Genomic DNA, 6,486 nt, shown 5'->3' with positions numbered 1-6,486 from the left:
AACACGGGTAACCTCGTCCTACCAGTCTCATGCTCGGTCCCTCAGTAGGTAGGAGGCAAATCCCACATTTCCCCCCTCAGGGCAAAATCTCGTCCGTTGAGCATTCTCCATGTCAGCAATCCAACGTCGGCTAGTGATGGGATCCTTATCCCCAAAGAACTAAGGAGCTCCACAGGCCTTAAACTCCCAGAATGAGGAATTTCTAGCTCCGATCTGACTCGCAACAATCTCATCTTGAAACGACCCGAGCCCTTCATCCATCAGCTGCATAATCCCCTCCTTGATGGTATCGAACATTACAGGAGTAACATCCAAGAGATCGCGAGTAACCTCAACCGAAATAAACTATCGTAGCCGCACATCAGTCGGTTCTATGTCTGAGGCAGAACCTGAACCAGAACCAGAGCCATAACCTCCTCGAGTAATCATCACCATCCTCAACTGAAGCACAACATATAAATAATCAACATAAGACTCGAGGGGATTTTCAGTATAGAGGCCTCCTTAGAGTTTCTAGGCCTAATATTATCTCAGGTACTGATCTTGTGCTTCCAGTAGTACGGGCCCAATACTACCATTCACACCTATATGTACCTTCCACAAGAGCATGCCTGATTCCTCTAAGTTACCAAACTAACCATATAACCATCCTATGATAAACAACATATATATCCTAAACATTTCTTGGAAATCTCAAATCCTACCGCTCGCAATACCAAGAACCTCAATCAACACCGTTGGTTGCCTTATACATGCAAGTTATACACAAACATAATTACAAAGACTGTCAAATGATGACTCTACCCTAAGTCTACAACCAAACAAGGAACGGGAAATGAGGCCGAATCAATCATTCTAGGGCTATATGATCCTAGTCGTATACAACTTTTAAAGCATACACTTAACAATTAACTGAGTCGATATCAATTCCAATGCAATATATAACATCAAATTCCCTAGGCTATCAGGCAATTCTATCATATGATTCCTGAAGGTATCCTTAGCCCTAATCTAGCATGCAATTCTCATATCAAGCATACACTCATAACGCATATGTATAAGTAATCTTGGGAACCACTTACTTGATCTCAGTTGATTGCACGCATCTCAACCCTTTTCTAAGTAAAAATCTTTTTAGAAGTTCAATTTCATTTTTCATTTAAAATATTATCATTTCCTCAGTTTGAGTTATGACACACCTGAAAGTGTGCCCGAATCCCTCAAACCAAGGCTCTGATACCAACTTGTAACATCCCAAATACAGTGATAAAAATTTTCAATTGGAAGTTTATCATATCATTCATAAATTGTTCAAAATCAAGCATCCAATGATAATATTCAAAACATCAGAGTACAATTATTTGGAATGCGAAAATCGTGAGTGGAGGATGTTGTGCCATCACACCAGGCCCTTCCCTTTCGAACCAGAAGTACCTGAAACCATAAACAAAATTGTAAGGACAAATCTTAGTAAGTTCCCCAAAGTACCACATACCATACACACGATAATGAATGCTATGGGTCGGATCATAGTCTTACAGTTACTTTTTGCCATGGTCCAAATCATGGTCTTTCCTTGCAATGCTGAGGGCCAAATCTTGGTCTTTCATACAAATGCTAGGGGCCAGATCCTGGTATTTCATACAATTTCCAGGGGCCAGATCATGGTCTTTCATACAATTTCACATAGACAATTTGCATTCTACACAGCAAAGTAATGGGTCGGCATTGGTGCCTTCGACCCATGGATCTAATTAGGAGACTCACCTCAAAAAGAAAATAACTAAGTCATACACTCGAGCTACTTCTAACATGGCTCCTGACACTAATTAAGTCCCAAAAATAACACTAATCAATAATCCAGGTTTTTAAATCCATAATAAATGGTCAAAAAATCCCCATATCCTAATTAGGGTCAAAAAGGTCATTTTGCCCTTCCCATTCGGCCCAATCCTGAAAAGCCCAACACCTAATGGTACAAGGCCCAAAAGAATTGCCCAAACGCTGGAACTGGGTCATACGGCTCGCGTGCCACCTTGTATGCCGCGCGTACAACGTCTGATGCAAAAAGGGAATCGGGGTCGAGGTGCAGTACGCATAGTGTACATGCTTTTACGCCCGACGTACACACCCTAGGTGAAAACTCCCATTAAGGTCTTAATGCCTTAAGACCTTACGTCCAAACTTCAGATCTGAGCTTATTAAAACCTCTATGGCCATCAAGTTGCAATCTTTATGCCTTTACATGGCTACAAAGAGCCCAACACTAAAAACTTAACGTATTCAACCATTTGCCACACCATAACTCTTGCATGGGGACAAACCAAGATCCAAGCTTGCATTTTTATGACTTAAAATACCCTAAAATGTATGAAAGGACAACTTAAAGGCTTTGGAGTACCTCATACTCACAAATACCTCGATTTTGTGATAAAAGGTATAAAATCTATGCTTAACCAAGAACTAGAGAAACATGAGTCAAGGTTGGATTTTTATACCTCCAAATGGTGCATAATGAAGAGAAATGTTGGATCCAAGGACTTCAGAGCAAAACCACTTCTTTGATGATCTTTAAGAACAAGATGTTACAACGGCCGATGATTTCTTTAGGCTCTTCTATCAGCCTTTTATTCTCACCAATCCTTAATTCCGAAAGTAGAATGATATTGGGTTCTTCTCCCAAGTACTTCCTCAAATAGAAAACATGAAGGGTGTTGTGGATACCTTCTAGTTAAGGTTGCAATTCAAGCTTGTAAGCTTGTTTCCCAATCTTCTGAAGTACTTTGAATGGACCAATAAAACGAGGACTTAACTTTCCCATGTTTTCTGAATCTAATAAGTCCCTTCCATGTAGAGACTTTGAGTAGCACATGATCACCGACCTCGAACGTTACATGTTGTCGCTTCTTATCTGCATAGCTCTTCTGAAGACTTTGAGCATCTAGCATTCTTTCCCAGATGATTTTTACTCTATTAGCAGTCTGTTGAACCATCTCAGGATCTGCAAAGTGTTTCTCTCGTTCTTCCAACAAACAAGATGGTGTACCACACTTCCTTTCGTATAATGCTTCGTAAGGAGGCATCTTGATGCTTGAGTGATAACTATTATTGTAGGAAAATTCTTCTAATGGTAGGTTATAATCCCAACTACCAGTGAATTCTAAAGAACATACACAAAACATATCTTCCAATGTTTGGATAGTTCTTTCACTCTGCCCGTCCGTTTGTGGATGATAGGTAGTACTCAAACACAACTTCGTAGCTATTTCTTCTTGCATACTTCTCCATAACCTGAAGGTAAATCGACTGTCTCTTTCTGACACGATCGATAGGGGTACTCCATGAATTTTGACAATCTCTTTTACGTAGGTTTCTGCCAACTTCTCTATAGACCAGTTTTCTCATGTGGCTATGAAATACACAATATTTATCAATCCGTCTACTATAACCCAAATCATGTCATGGCCCTTATTTTTCCTTGGCAACTTAGTTACGGAATCCATGGTAATGTCATCCCACTTACCCATAGGTGTCGGTAAAGGTTCCAAGTCTCCATATGGCTTCTAATGTTGTTCTTTTACTCTTGAACAAGTCATACATTCAGCCACATAAGTTGCTACATTGACCTTCATCGTTGGCCACCAGTAATAGGGTTTTAAATCCATATACATTTTGGTTCTGCCTTGGTGTATAGAATACATAGTCTTATGAGATTCTTCCATAAGAAGATCCCATATTTTGCCCATCTTTGGCACCCATATACGATTTTTGAATAACTTTAACCCTTGATTGTTCTCTTTGAACACTAACGTCTTGCCAAGACATTCTTCTTTCTTTGCATCTTCAGCTAAAGCTCTAGTCTGAGCTTCTTTGATCTTTTCTACAATCATTGAAATGATCTCAATCTTTAACTATCTAGCTCTTTTCCGTTATGGATTCACCTTTCTACTCAATGCATCGGCTATAATATTTGTTTTACCTGGGTGGTAAAGTATCTCACAATCATAGTCCTTGAGTAGCTCCAACCATCGTCTCTCTCATATTCAATTCCTTCTACGTAAGGAGATATTGAAGGCTTTTATGATATGTAAATAGTTTGGATTTGGTTCCATAAAGATAATGTCTCCAAATATTTAGGGCAAAAACCACTGCTCCAAGCTCCAGATAATGTGTTGGATAGTTTTGCTCATGGGTCTTCAATTGTCTTGAGGCAAAAGCAACTACTTTGTCTCTTTGGGTAAGGATGCACTCCAATCGAACTCCATAAGCATCAATGAAAACTACAAAGTCATCAGTTCCTTTTGGTAGGACGCGTATTGGTGCTTCGCATAACCGCTTCTTCAATTCACCGAAATCCTTTTCTTGCTTCTCGCTCCAAGTATAAGCAACTCCCTTTTTGTTTAGGGATGTTAGTGGAGCCGCAATAGATGAAAAGTTTTGGATGAATCTTCAATAGTAACCCACCAATCCCAAAAAACTACAAATTTCAATGGGACACTTTGGTGTCTCCCATTTCATAACAGCTTCTCTCTTTGCTGGGTCGACCGTTATGCCCTTATGGCTAACCACGTAACCCAATAAGTGTATCTCCCATATCCAAAAGTCACACTTGGAGAACTTTGCCTAAAACTTCTCCTTCTTCAGGACTTCTAATACTTCTTGGAGATGTCTACTGTGATCTTGATTCCTTTTGGAGTAAATCAAGATATCATCGATGAACACTATTACTGATTTATCGAGAAAAGGTTTACAAACTCGATGCATAAAATCCATGAATGTTGCTGGAGCATTTGTTAGTCCAAAGGACATAACAAGGAATTCATAGTGTTCATACCTCATTCTAAAGGTTGTATTTTCAATGTATTGCTATCTTATCTTCAACTGATGATAACATCACCTAAGATCAATCTTGGAGAATACGGTTGCTCCTTCAATTGATAGAACAAGTCATTTATCCTAGGTAGGGTTATCCATTCTTTATCGTGACCTTGTTTAGCTCTCGATAATCAATGCACATTCTCATTATACTTTCCTTCTTCTTTACAAATAGTATAGAAGCACCCCAGAGTGATGAATTAGGTCTTATAAAACCTTTGTCCAATAATTCCTAGAATTTTTTCATCAAATCTTTCATCTCTGTAGGCGTTAAACGATTGTAATCGTCGCCGTTCCTGGCAATAAGTCGATTCTAAATTCTACCTGCCTCTCTGGTGGCAATCCTTGTAATTCATCTATAAATACCTCAAGAAAGTCACACACCAGAGGTGTATCAGTTATTTCCTTCTTTTCCTTCTTTGAGTCGGTAACATATGCCAAGAATGCTTTACGTCCTTTTGTTAGGCATTTTCCGGCCTTCATAATCATAATGATTATGGACCTTACTCTATTCTTATCACTATATACCACGAATGGCGCTCTCCCAGGAGGAGTGATATGCACCATTTTCCTTTCACATAAGATCTCCGCAAGTTTTTCACCCAACTAGTCCATGCCCAGAATTACATCGAATTCGGTTAAATCGAAGGGAAATATCTCTTCATCAAATTCGTTTCCTTTCAATTTAATGGTTATGTTCTCTAACATATTACTAACATTTACATTCCTACCACCAGCTACTTCTACCAAAATAGGGGTACTTAGCCTACGTGGTGATAATTTAAGCTTTCTACCAAATTCATGCGATATAAAGGAGTGATCTACTCCTGAAATAAAATCTTAGTAGGAATTTAATTTACTAGGAATGTACCTGAAGAAACATCAATCTCTTCCTTTAATTCATTAAGGGTCATTTGGTAGCTTCCACCCTTAGGTTTTGCTGGTAGGATCCTTGGGGTTGGTTTATCAGCTGTTGGGAACTTAGCCTTCATGTGTCATTCCTCTCCATAACTGACGCAAACCTTTCCTTTCATTTGGAAGTTTGTAGAGATATGCCCTGACTTCTTGCACTTGTAGCAGACGATATAGTCGCCGGAATGATTTTTCTTGCACTAGTTGCACCACTTCCCTTCTTGATAGCTCCCAGATTTGTTACTTGACTTCGAAAACTTGTTGTTCTTGTTGTTGTGGTTTCCTGAGAATCCATCAGCTTTCCTCTTCTAACTGATTTTAGCCTTGTCGACAGTCCTTCTCTTAATCATGCTCTCTACAGACCTTGCAGCCTAAATGACTGCCTCAAAAGTAGGAACTTGTTTAACTGGCACAACATACTCTCATGGCAGTCATCGAACGACATATATATAGATTCATAACTATGCCTAGTGAGAAACATGGTCATTATAACACTCAATCGCGGGTTTTCCCACACTTGTCATACATTGGGAACCTCGAGCTTCTTGATCATTGGTTGGAAACCATGAGTCACTTAAATGTCGGTTGAGTAGGGACTTGGTCCTAAACCTGTGTTCTCATCTTTGTCTTGATTTTTGATCCAGCTTCTAGAGTCACACTCTTGGTCTCCACAGAAAATGTATGATCCTCTTGGAATTG

This window comes from Lactuca virosa, chromosome 7 (genome assembly GCF_052849685.1).
Source record: "Lactuca virosa cultivar CGN04683 chromosome 7, Lactuca_virosa_CGN04683_v6, whole genome shotgun sequence".
Classification (NCBI taxonomy): domain Eukaryota; kingdom Viridiplantae; phylum Streptophyta; class Magnoliopsida; order Asterales; family Asteraceae; genus Lactuca; species Lactuca virosa.
This window is presented reverse-complemented; position numbering follows the sequence as displayed.